Source organism: Scyliorhinus canicula, chromosome 5 (genome assembly GCF_902713615.1).
Source record: "Scyliorhinus canicula chromosome 5, sScyCan1.1, whole genome shotgun sequence".
Lineage (NCBI taxonomy): Eukaryota > Metazoa > Chordata > Chondrichthyes > Carcharhiniformes > Scyliorhinidae > Scyliorhinus > Scyliorhinus canicula.
The window spans coordinates 141,133,106-141,147,337 of NC_052150.1; positions in this window are offsets into that span (position 1 = coordinate 141,133,106).

Here is a 14,232-nt window from a genome sequence, read left to right on the forward strand (position 1 = left end):
TGAACTTGGCTGCCTGGTCGTTATGCTGCAGTTGAGCTGGCACAGGCCGGATTCAAAGGAGGCTGGCACAGGCCGGGTCCAAAACAGGCAGAACACATGGCTGTGTCCCCTTTTATCCCTCTGGGATTTTGCGCTCTTTGGGGCGGTCCTTAATCTTGCACCCAATAATTCGACAAGGCTTCGAACACTGCCTTCGATTTTGGCCACTAAAGGGGCGGGTGCCTTAGTGGCTGGGCGGGTCCTTAGCAGTCATTGACCTTGGCAGTTGGGCTCTCTGAGTTAAGGGATTGGCGCCAATCAGTCTGTGGCTGTATCGGTTTCTTGAGTGCAGTCCTATTGTTCTGAGGAAATGGGCCATTAGAATGCACACGAGCGGGGGTTTCGATCAGGTCTACCTACCTGCGTTTCAAATACACAGAAGCTCTGTATCTGTCTGAGTCCTGGGTTGGCCATAATTCCCATGGTCCTTTGCCGGTGGCCATCTCAGATGGCGACAGCAGTGACACTTGCAGTGGCTATCTCTGTAGCTGTAGGAGGAGAGCAAATTATACGAGTTCTGCACTTACCTCATGCTGTGAGTGTGTAAGCTGATTTTCACATCTTTGCACCAGTTCTTACATTCCAGCAGATACTAATGAGACTGGCAATGAATTTCAGTCCAAATCTCAACTGACAGAATATATCTCAAGTAATGTTTCATGTAACTTACTGATCATGGCCCCACAGTAAAAATCAGGGCCTAATGTGTAGTAGGCACCTTCCTGCAGATTCTACTCTCTTATTGATATGCTAGTGGGGATGCATGCCCAAATTAGATCCTCTGATTGCACCTGAAATCAATAAATCAATATAAATTAACTCATAAAAATAAGCAAAATGCTGCGGATTCTGGAATCTGAAACAAGAACAGAGATTGCTAGAAAATCTCAGCAAGCCTGGCAGCATCGGTAAGGAGAGAGAAACATAGTTAACGTTTTAAGCCCGTTTGGCTCTTCATCAGAACTAAATAGAGGGAGAAATGTGTTAGAATTAAACTGTAGCTGTGAGAGATCGCAGCAAGATGAAGCAATCTTAATTACAAAAGACAGATGGCCTGGTGTGGGTTTTTTGGCGGGGGTGAGGGGAAGTGTTTATCTTGAGGCAATGCATGTTTGGGATCTTTTAAAAAAGAGTTTAAGATGGAGGGGAAAAGTCAGTCTAAAATTGATGAATGAATGTTGAATTAACTCATATGTGGCTTTCTACAAAAATGTAAAATAGAAGTTCCAAAGTGCCAAAGTCTAGGTCCCCTTGGGCTCCATTAGGCGGCTATTGTGTTGATACCTTCTGATGGCTTGAGCCAGAACCAAAGAGGTTCAAGGCCTTAGGGACTTTAATGGTTACTTGAAGGGCATGCATGTGTCATATTTTGGCAATGAGGGCACAGATCTCTGTGAGCATCTGTCTAGAGTCACAGTCTAATGCAACATTGATTTTCTGTGACAGGTAGTTCCATCTTTGCCGGAAAACCTTATGTTGAGAGTATGGTTTCCCTGTCCTTCCTGCTCTTGGCCCTCTCCTCTGCCCTCCTGATGCCCAGTGCTCCACCTTTTAGGATGATGTTCTTCATCACTACTGGACCAAAAATCTGAGTCATGCTCCCATTACCAACTTTTGTTTCTTGGGCTCACGTGGTCACTCAATTGTCATATTTGGCAGCCTTTCTCCCTGCTCCCCAGAATCACTGCAGAATCACTACAGTACAGAAGGAGGCCATTCGGCCCATCAAGGCTGCACCAACACTCTCTCAAAGAACACCCTACCTATACTCACAACCCACCCTATCCCCACAACTCAATAACCCTACTTATCCTGTTGAACACTAAGGGGTCATTTGTCATGGCCAATCCATCTAACCTGCACATCTTTGGACTGAGAGGGGAAACTAGAGCACCTGGAGGAAACCCACACAGACATGGGGAGAATGTACAAACTTCACACAGACAGTGACCCAAGGTGGGAACTTAGCCTGTGTCCCTGGCACTGTGAGGCAGCAGTGCTAACCGCTGCCTCCCCAAACCCCATGATGCCAGGATGGTGACAACATTCAGTGCCTGAGTACTTATTATCCATTCTTCACGGTACCTGCAAAACGCTGAATACATTCCCAAAATCCATGGTGTTCATTCTTTTATGGGTCTCAGTGAATTCCCAGGGGTGGCAATGACTGGCTCCCCACTGCATATCCACCTCCCATCACCTGGTCTTCCCCAGACCAGGTGCAGCCCATGTACCCAAGTAAAACGCACAATATATCCCATTGTGCAGAGCCATATCAAATGCTCGCTCAATGTCCACTCTGAGCAATATGCAGTCACTCCATGATGCTAGTGCCATCCTTAAACTGCAGTGTTTCAAGAAGACAGTTCACCATCTCAAAAGCAATTATGAATAGACAATACGTTTGAGAAGCACCAACATTCCATAATGAATTTTTAAAAATTAAACTGAATTTTTGCAGATAAAACCTATCATTCACAAGTTCATGCTGACTCTCTTTGATTAACTGATTCCTGCTCAGTTCTCCAACATTCTCTCAGGTGATAGCTTCCAGCAACTTCCCCACTATTGTTGTTGAACTGTCAGGTCTACAGGTATTTGGTTTCTCTTTCCCATCTTTCCTGAGTAATGGTGTAAAATTTGCAATTTTACAATGCAAAGGTATAATTCCCAAGCCTGGAATGCTTTGGAAAATTATGTATAATGCATTTAATATGCCTTGAATTCTCACTGGGCTCTTAGTGTCATTACGATACCCTAAGACTAGTGCATGGTCAATTCCAGTCCCACTTGACTGGGACTCGCAACACAAGTGAAAAATACCAGAAATCCTGGTCCTTGGCTGCCCAATAAGTACAGTCATCGGGTTTGTAAGCCGAAACACAATCAATGTTTATTTAAAACAAAATCTGTAATGAAATATGCAGCAAATACAACTGATTAAATGTTATCAAATTCTTATTTCCCATTTTAACTTGCCCTCCACCCTTGGCACAAGACAGACAAACACCGAGGGGAAGAAAGGGTAAAAAATCGGAGGCAAAAGGAAAAAGTAGAATTTGTTTCATATGGTGGTTTCCAGCACCTTACCATGCTGCAAACGTTGCTTTCAGTTTGGGGCTTTTAATGTAGATTAATTCAGATCTCTGTAATTTCAGAAATCCAGCTCGCACAGCCTTTCTTCAGACAGGAAGAAGGTCCTGGTCTTTGTTTGCAGCCTGTAATGGTTTTCCTGCAGATTCATTCATTCAGGTTCATAAAATCATAGAATTTACAGTGCAGAAGGAGCCCATTCAGCCCATCGAGTCTGCACTGGCCCTTGGAAGGAGCACCCCACTTAAGCCCACACCATCCCCATAACCCAGTAACTCCACCTAACCTTTTTTGGACACTAAGAGCAATTTAGCTTGGCAGTCCATCTAACGTGCACATCTTTGGACTGTGGGAATAAACTGGAGCACCCAGAGGAAACCCACGCAGACACGGGGAAAACGTGCAAACTCCGCACAGACAGTGATCCAAGTCAGGAATCGAACGTGGGACCCAGGCGCTGTGAACAACATTGCTAACATTGCCTGTTGGCGTGCCCCCCCCCCCGGCGATTCTCCGGCCTGCGATGGGCCAAAGTCCCGCTGCTGTTATGCCGGTCCCGCCGGCGTGAATTAAACACGGTATTTACCGGTGGGACCAGGTGGTGCAGGCGGGCTCCGGGATCCTGGGGGGGGGGGCGTGGGGTGATCTGGCCCCGGGGGGTGCCCCCACAGTGGCCTGGCCCGCGATCGGGGCCCACCGATCTGCGGCCGGGCCTATGCCGTGGGGGCACTCTTTTCCTTCTGCGTCGGGCATCAGCCTCCGGGATGGCTGACGCAGAGGTGACCACCCCCCCTGCGGATCCATGGGGATGCGTCAGCAGCCGCTGACACTCCCGCGCATGCGCGGACATCCGCCGGCCTGCGGAGTCCCTTCAGCTCTGGCTGGCATGGCGCCAAAGGCCTTTCCCACCGGCCAGCGTCGCGCCAACCACTCCGGCGTGGGCCTAGCCCCTAAAGGTGAGGGCTTGGCCCCTAAAGGTGCGGAGGAGTCCGCACCTTTGGGGCGGACCAATGCCGGAGTGGTTCACGCCACTCCATCCCGCTGGGATCCCTGCCCCACCGGGTAGGGGAGAATCCAGCCCCAGGTCCTTGTTTTTTGTGTCTAGGACTCAACTACTCCCTCAGGTCTCTGAAAAAACTAGAATCCATAGAATCACTACAGTGCAGAAGAAGGTCATTCAGTCCATTGAGTCTGCACTGACTCTCTGAGAGAGCAATCTATCTCGGCCCACTCCCCCACCCCATGCCCATAACCCCACGCAACCTTTAGATACTAAGGGGCAATTTAGCATGACCAATCTACCAAAATGCATATCTTTGGACTGTGGAGGAAACTGGAGCACCTGGAGGAACCCCATGCAGACATGGGGAAAGCATACAAACACAGACAATCCCCCAAGTTCAGAATTGAACCTGAGTGCCTAGGTGAGGCAGCAGTGCAGCCACTGTGCCACCGTGCCACCCACTGGGATAGGATCCAATCAACACCTGTTACTGGGCAAAGTATGGTCTATTGACCAATTCATCGGCCACCAGTCAATCTATCAAACCAAGGCCCACTCCATCTCTCTCTGGTGCTGAAAAATCTGAAGCTCCTGTTCAAACTAACAGAGAGTAGCAGACTGTTCTCTCCTGAAACTTCTGAACTTCTGAAGTTGAGAGTGCTACCACTGATTAAGACTACCACACTGCATGAGGCAAATACACGCATACGTACATGTATGCATGCACACACGTCATGAGCCATGAAAGTTATGTAATGATGCATTATTTTTAGGTTAATTGGTTCCAAACAAAACCTTATGGCAAATTGTGCCTGATGTCTTTCATAAAAAGCTTCCTTATTATTCAATTAGTCTTTTCAACCTAAAGTTTTGAATTGTAATTCTTGAAACCAACAAGTTGATGGTCTCAGTGCATTGCCTCTATTTTTCAAGGTCAGAAACAACGAAAATGTGATGGTGAGCCTGTCTCTCGTCCTTGTTCGAGGACAATACCAAGGAAATCAGGTCATGCTGCAGGGAACAAGTATATGTGGCTGAAGCTCTTCAGGCTGGCATTTGTCCAAAATAATGTAGTTAGATGTGAGCCGGGCACACATCCAACAGTTCCATTCAGTTTTATAAAAACAGTGGCTAAAAATGTCAAATTTGGATTAATTAGGTCATGCACAAAGTCAAGCTAAAATGTCTGATTTTTTGTTAGTTGGTCTGAAAACTCTCATTAGACTGTCACTAAAAATAAAACATGTTCGCCCCTCCCCCATCCCCAGCACGGAGGGAAATGCAGACTGCCAACTACCATCTCTTGGGCGCTTCAGCTCAGTGAAGGTACCAGTAAAACTGCCGCGGAAACACAGGCTAGAAGTGAAAAGACCAGAGTGCATCTTTCATGGGGGCTGGTTTAACACAGTGGGCTAAACAGCTGGCTTGTAATGCAGAACAAGGCCAGTAGCGTGGGTTCAATTCCCGTACTGCCCTCCCCGGACAGGCACCGGAATGTGGCGACTAGGGGCTTTTTACTTAATTGAAGCCTACTTGTGACAATAAGTGATATTATTATTATTATCGTCTTCTGGTAATTGCATGATAAAATGAAAATGGAGCTTTTGACAAATCATAGTGATTGATCTCGATCAATCTGTCCTAATTAAATTGCCCCGGCCTGCCCATTCAAATAATTCACTTATACCTTCTCTGGAACTTTTTAGTCATCCTCACTGTTTATCAAATCTCCCACATTTGTATACACATATAACAAATGCAACCACAAATCTCTTGGGTGAACCACATCCAATACTTCTACATTACAAGTGACACCATTTATCCTAACTTTACCTGTCAACTGCTACATTTTATAACATTCCTGAATTGTTCTTACCAGCCTGTTGTCAGAACTCTCTTTGAACATCTTCTTAAAGCCTACTTGAATTGTAGTTACTGAAATTCTTTCATCCACTGAATCATTCATTACTTTAAAATGAAAACTCCCTGCATGAATTGTTGCAAAGAAATCTATGCTGGATGTGATTGATTAATTATCAATTTCTATTATATAATAGCTTTATTAATCCTACACTCTCACTTTTGTTTTAAACTTAATACCTTTCCCAATTTCTTGCCAGAGTAGTTTAAATCCTTTCTCTCTCTACTCCATTTATTCACTCTTTCAGGATTCTGATGCTGGCCTGGTTCAATTAAAGGCTTCTATTTCAGTATAGCTTTCTTTTGTCCCCCAAATTGCCCCAATGCCTTATTGACATTATCCCTTCTCAACTTTACCAGTCATTCATTGACCTTCTTAATCTTTCATTCCTTATCTTATCCAGTGCGTGTCACCAATATCAATAATTTCAATGTGGATCAGGGTCTTTGACTGCTCCTCAATGCTTTACAGAGGTTTTGGGGTCTCACTTGTCAACAGTGCGACCAACTCAGTAATTATTTGGAAGGCAGGTCACCTCCATGGGGAATAAAGTGGCATAGTGATAATATCACTGGACTAGTGATCCAGGATCATACCCTGGAGGACATAGTCTCAAATCTCACCACGGCAGCTAGTGGAATTTAAATTCAATTCATAAATCTGGAATATAAATCTAGTTCAATTAATGGTGACTTTGAAACTATAATTGATCATTGGAAAATACAATGTGGTTCACTATTGCTCTTCAAGGAAGAAAATCGGCCACCAGTACCGAGTCTGGCCGATATGTAACTCCGGACTCATAACAATGTCATAGAACCATAGAATCTACAGTGCAGAAGGAGGCTATTTGGCCCATTGAGTCTGCGCCAGCCGCTGGAAAGAGCACCTACCTAAGCCCACACCTCCACCCTATCCCTGCAACCCACCAACCTTTTTTGGACATTAGGGGCAAATTAGCTTAGTCAATCCACTTATTCTGCACATCTTTGGACAGTGGAAGGAAACCGGAGCACCCGGAGGAAACCCACGCAGACATGGGGAGATCGTGCAGACTCCGCACAGACAGTGACCCAGGCCGAGAATCGAACCTGGGACCCTGGAGCTGTGAAGCAACTGTGCTAACTACTGTGCTCCCGTGCTGCCCTGTGTGGCTGACTCTACACCCTGAAATGGCCGAGCAAGCCACTCGGCAATTAGGAACAGACAATAAATGCTGACCTCGCCAGCAACACTCATATCGCATGAAAGAATTAAAAAGAAAATCTTCGTCATCCTATTAACAATGGTGTGTGGGGCCCTGATGCTGTCGACCTAATAAGAGGGATAGCAGTTCTACAACATTAGCAGCTCCACCGAACAATGTGGACACTGCTCAGGCAGGTCAGGAACCAGGAATCTCAACTAAGAGACAGCCTCAGAGGTGCATATTTAAGTTAAAGATTCTGAGAGGCAATTTGGTACCCCCTCAAAGCAGAGGGGAAACCAGGTGGATCATTTGGGCCATGAATGCGGCTTTACCTGCCCATCACTGGGATGGCCTCCTGGCCTGCAGCAGGGATGCCACCTCCATAGAGCTGGTGTCCTCCTGTGCACATGGCAGGTAGCATGGGAAGGAGTAGCTACACCGGCAGCAAATGCCGGCAAGGCTACAAAATCACCCCGAATTTAGGCGCTAACAATGTTAAATGGCTGCCCACATCGGTGCGATCTGTTTTCCAAGCCATCCCTGGGAATGTTCTTCGGCAGTGGGAATACATTGTCGAGCCATTCGGATATGACAACCCCAATTTTCCTGGCACCCTCACTTCCAAACCCACTGTCATGATATGCAGACATGCAGATCATGATATACAGGCCGGCACAGACAGGCAGCTACTGAACACAGAGAACAGGACATGGCCAATGAGCAGGCAGGACACTCAGGGGTGGTATCTCACTATAAAAGGCACCAGGCACTCACACTCCGCCTCATTCCACTGATGAACATCTACAGAGTGAATCAGGGTGTATGTACAGTATCACACCTCCAGCACGTGGCTAAGAGCTAGTCTGGTGCAGTCAGACAGAGTTACCACACTTAGGTTGGCAGAGAGTCGAACTCATAGAGAAGTGTGTTAACTGGGTGTTACTGGTTCAATAAATTAGATTGAACTAACTTCATGGTCTGGAGTATCTTTTGGTTAAAGCTGCATCCAGTTGCAGCCTGTTTTATCCCAGAGTATGTAACACGACCCCCACCATTACAGGGGAAACAAATTCAACCCTAACTATCTATTGAACAGTTCTGTAGCTCAAAACTGCGATACCTCTCAACATTATTGCTTTATCTCTTTGTTAGCAGCAAAGAGAAAAGATACAGAGATGCCCACACTATTTCAAACATGATGAGTGGCTTTATTAAGAGGTATTGGCCATCAAATCTAAGATGGAAAACTGCAAAGGCCGTGCAAACACTCTGCTGACATCACAACATCACGGGGCACTTTACGAGCTGGGTTGTATTCTCTGATGCATAACACCCCTCCTGCGTCATCAGTACAATGACTACGATTTAACATTTATGCAACAGAACCATTTAATGTTATTGATTGCCTAGCATCTATAAGACACCTCGCTTTAACTCCTGCTGTATCTCAAGTATGTTGTCTGCTGCGTGGGCTTAAATTTTGTCCACTAATTTATAGACACAACGGGCGGGATTTTCCGTTTCTGAGACTAAGGGCTGGATTACCAGATTTCCGTGCCATTTCACACGGGAAACATCGGCGCGGCCCCAACACCGATCCTCCAAACCTGGAGGGGCTAGCAGCCATGCCACATAAAACAAATGGCCTTCCCTGGAGAATTGATAGGTCCGTGGCCGCGCATGCACATGGCAACAATCTGCAGCGGTCGTGGCGTACAACATGGCGCTGAACGCGCGCGGACCTGACCTGTGAGATAGTGCCCACTGGACACCCCCTTGCCATCCCTGGGCCACCTCCCATCAATCCCCCCAGCCCTCGCTGAAGCCCCCTGGTCAGCAGCACGGCACCCGTCCGACTGTCACACAGTCCGCAGTCGCTACGCTGAGTTCCCGAGCGCTGAGACAACACGCGCAGCTGGGAACTAGGCTCGTTTGGGGCGGAGCATTGGGGGAGGGCCTTCAAGTAACGGCCTGAGGCCGCCCGAATGGCATGTGGTGCTCTCCTTGATGATGTTGTTTTGGATTTGGCAGCGCATCCGAAAAGAGGCGCCTCCCCCGATTTCATCGCAAAAAAGGATTCTCCGGCCAATCGCCGATTTTGAAATTGACGTTGGGGAATGGAGAATCCCGCCCGAAGTGTTAACGCCAATGCAGAATCCATGGACTTTTATGACAGAAAGGCCGGCGCCGCCACCTAGACTGATTCTGCTACCGTTGAGGTTCTAGCACCAGTGCCGCGCGTGCCCATACAGCTGATGGGTCAGCTGGGGCAGTGGGCACCTAGGGGGATGTCCTGGGGGACACCTATCCAACCCGTGGCACCAGATTCAAAGTGGGCTGTTAGCAGTGTGCGCATCTGCATGGCTGCCTTGCCAGCTGCAGCAATGGTGTTCCCTGCCCATCCACCCCGACCTCACAGACCATCTCCTGGCCACCTACCACTACTCCCTCTGACCCTGGCAGAAGCCCCCCAGCCAGCGGCACAACTATCAGCAAACTATGGCGATGTTGAACAGCTTCCATATGCCCTCTCTGTCCCTCAGCAGCCATCACACAGGTTTCATAATTTTTAAAAGCACAAGTGAACCACGCCATCAGGAACTCGGCCCATCATCAGAGGCGGAGAATCGCGGCAGCCCTGGAGAATACCGGGTTGGGCCCACTAATGATATGCAAATGGTGTCTACTGTACGTGCATTCCTGAACGCATTGACGTCGCTGCTGAGGTGCTGGAGCATTGCGATTTGGCATCAATTCGGCGCCCGCCACTATTTCGGCATCGGAACCAATTCTCCGCTCAATCGCCTTTCCCGATTTTGCCGTCGGCTAACGGAGAATCCCGCCCAATAATCTGTTCAGTTTTTCTTGCATACTCTTGGTGCTGGAGATGTTTTGTGAGCCCAACATACCTTAGCAATATGGAACAAAGAAAATTACAGCACAGGAACACGCCCTTCGGCACTCCCAGCCTGCGCCGATCCAGATCCTTTAGCTAAACCTAATATGGCCCTTTTTGCCACTGTTCTTGCCTGTATTTGTTCTTCTCCAGCATTCCCCTGCTGAATGTCCAATCTGTGTACATTGGTGTGATGGTTTCCCCCTTGCAGCTTCGTTCCTGATGGAACCATCAATTCACCAGACACGTGTTTCCGATGTGAATCTAGGCTTTAATCAACTTACTTCAGAGCCAGCCTGTTACCTGTCAATGAACTCGTAGTGAACTCAGGCTGAATCTGGACAAGGGTATTTATACAGCTGCACTAGGGGGAGGAGTCGTGGGCGGAGCCAAGGGTGGAGCCCAGTGCAAGTTCCTGAGTGCTCCCAGCGCTACTCCCCCTAGTGGTAGGATAGCGCTACTGCGCTTACAAAGACAGTGTGAATTAACATATATACATCTATATTACATTCACCACAGTTCGTTCTGATATCCATTTCCTGCATTTTCGTTCCAGTCGCTATCTATGAAGTTTCTCTCTTTGCAAGCGCCACAGATGTGGCAACTTCCACAGCAACTTTCAGAGTTAAATCACTTCCAGTAAACAGCTTCCTCTGAATAACTTCACTGTGTGGTGATACAACCACTGTATATATGTGTGCTTGCAGTAGGGGGATGTATGGCCGTACCTGTAATACAGGTTTCTCCGGTAAGCCCCTGCCGGCTAGCTCCGCCCACAGGGAGCTAGTGTATAAATATGCACTAGCTTCACTGAGATACTATTCTACAGCTGCTGCCGGAGGAATAGCATCTCACAGCAATAAAGCCTCTCTTGTACTTCACTCGAGTCTTTGTGTACAATTGTTAGCGCCACAATTTATTGTTGTGAGATTTTCCTTAGACCATGGACATCAGGATCAAACCTGACCGCCTGCAGCTGGATCCGCAGTCGCCCCACGCCAAGAAAGACTTTGTTCACTGGCTTGCACTCTTCGAGGCCTACATCTCTTCAGCAGACCCTCCCCCGACGGAGGCTCAAAAACGACAGCTTCTTTACTCAAGTGTCAGCTCCAGCGTCTTTCCGCTAATTCGAGATGCGCCTGACTACGCCAGGGCCATGGAACTGCTCAAGGAAAACTACGCACAGTCGACGAACACCCTGTTTGCGAGACATCTACTCTCTACTCGCGTCCAACAGCCGGGTGAGTCGATTGAGGACTTCTGGAGGGCCCTTATACCTCTAGTACGAGACTGAGACTGCCGGGCCTTCACGGCCACGGAACATTCAAACTTACTCATGCGGGATGCCTTTGTTACGGGCATTGCATCGGACCCCATCCGGCAACGACTGCTGGAAGGGGCCGCCCTCAATCTCGCGGCTACAAAGACTCAGGCGCTATCAATGACGGCCGCCTCCCGTAGTGCGTGATCCTACCCCGCTAACCACTCAGCCCACCCGTCCTACCCCTTGTTCACCCCGCAACCGGCCCCCCAGCAGCCGCCCCCGCGCACTATGCCTGCACTACTCGCCACACCGCGCACCCCGGGGGTCCCCGATGCTACTTCTGTGGCGAGCAGAATCATCCCTGCCAGCGCTGCCCGGCCCGCAGCGCGATCTGCAAAGCTTGTGGCAAGAAAGACCACTTTGCAGCTGTGTGTCAGTCCCAGACAGTTGCCGCTATCGCGCCCGCATTCCCCCCCTCGCCTCAGCCGATCGCACAATGGGCCCTGCCGTGCGCTGCCCTCGACCCCACGTGCGATCAGTGGGCGCTGCCATTTTTTGTCGCCCCCGCCATGTGCGCACCATGGGCGCCGCCAACTTCACCCCCCCGCCTCCATGTGCGTTCCATGGGCGCCGCCATCTTGTCCCGCCCCCACAACGTGCACTCCATGGGCGCCGCCATTTTGTCCGCCGACATCTTCTTCCTCACAGGTACTCCAGATGCCGCCATTTTGTCCTCCCCTCGGGACGGGACCACGGGTCCCGGGTCGCTGCCGCTACTCGTCGGACACGTCAGACTCGTCGGCCGATCGCCCGCTACTCGCCTCCGTTACGCTCGACCAGTCCCGTCCTCGCAACCTGGCACCCTCTTCCACGACAGTGCTCGTCAACGGCCACGTGACCTCCTGCCTCATCGACTCCAGGAGCACCGAGAGCTTCATTCATCCGGACACCCAGACACGGTAAGGCGCTACTCCCTTGCAGTCCACCCCGCCAACCGGCAGATCTCCCTAGCCTCCGGTTCCCACTCTGTCCTGATCTGGGGCTCCTGCCTGGTTAAACTTACTGTACAGGACGTGGAATTCGACCATTTCCACCTGTACATTCTCCCCAACCTCTGCGCGTCACTCTTACTAGGCCTGGACGTTAAATGCAACCTCCAGAGCCTCACCCTCAAATTCGGCAGACCCCTACCTCCCCTCACCGTTTGCGGCCTCGCGACCCTCAAGGTCGAGCCTCCCTCACTCTTTGCCAATCTGACTGCAGATTGCAAGCCCATCGCCACCAGGAGCAGATGGTACAGCACCCAGGACAAGGCCTTCATCAGGTCCGAAGTCCAGCGGTTGCTTCGGGAGGGTATCATCGAGGCCAGCAACAGCCCCTGGAGAGCCCAAGTGGTGGTAGTTAAAACTGGGGAGAAACACAGGATGGTTGTGGACTACAGCCAGACCATCAACCGGTACACGCATCTCGACGCGTACCCCCTCCCTCGCATATCTGATATGGTCAATCAGATTGCACAGTACCGAGTCTTCTCTACAATTGACCTGAAATCCGCCTACCACCAGCTCCCCATCCGTAAATCGGACCCTCCCTACACTGCCTTCGAGGCGGACGGTCGCCTGTACCAATTTCGTAGGGTTCTCTTCGGCGTCACAAACGGGGTCTCGGTATTTCAACGAGAAATGGACCGAATGGTTGACCGGTACGGACTGCGGGCCATTTTTCCGTACTTAGACAATGTCACCATCTGTGGCCATGACCAGCAGGACCATGATGCCAACCTTGCTATATTCCTCCACACTGCATCCCTCCTTAACCTCACATATAACAAGGAGAAATGTGTGTTCCGCACAGACCGTTTGGCCATCCTCGGCTACGTAGTCCAAAACGGACTACTGGGGCCCAACCCCGACCGCATGCGCCCCCTCATGGAGCTCCCCCTCCCCCACTGCTCCAAGGCCCTCAAACGCTGCCTGGGGTTCTTTTCTTACTACGCCCAGTGGGTCCCACAATACGCGGACAAGGCCCGCCCACTAATCCAGTCCACATATTTTCCCCTCACGGCCGAGGCACAACAGGCCTTCGCCCGTATTCGCTCTGACATAGCCAAGGCCGGGATGCACGCAGTAGATGAGACACTGCCTTTCCAAGTAGAGAGCGACACTTCAGATGTCGCCCTTGCCGCCACACTGAATCAGGCAGGCAGACCCGTGGCATTCTTTTCCCGCACCCTCCACGCCTCCGAAATTCGACACTCCTAGAACATAGAACAGTACAGCACAGAACAGGCCCTCCGGCCCTCGATGTTGTGCTGAGCAATGATTACCCTACTCAAACCCACGAATCCACCCTATACCCGTAACCCAACAACTCCCCCCCACCCTTAACCTTACTTTTTAGGACACTACGGGCAATTTAGCATGGCCAATCCACCCAACTCCTCTGTTGAAAAGGAGGCCCAGGCAATCGGTGAAGCGGTGCGGCACAGGAGGCATTACCTGGCCGGCAGGAGATTCACTCTCCTCACTGACCAATGGTCGGTAGCCTTCATGTTCAACAACACGCGGCGGGGCAAGATCAAAAATGACAAAATCTTGCGGTGGAGAATCAAGCTCTCCACCTATAACTACGAGATCTTGTATCACCCCGGCAAGCTCAACAAGCCCCCAGACGCCCTCTCCCGAGGTACATGTGCCAGCGCACAAGTGAACCAGCTCCGTGCCTTGCACGAGAGCCTTTGCCATCCGGGGGTCACTCGTTTGTACGACCTAATCAAAGCCCGCAATCTGCCCTACTCCGCGAGGAAGTACGGACAGTCACCAGAGAC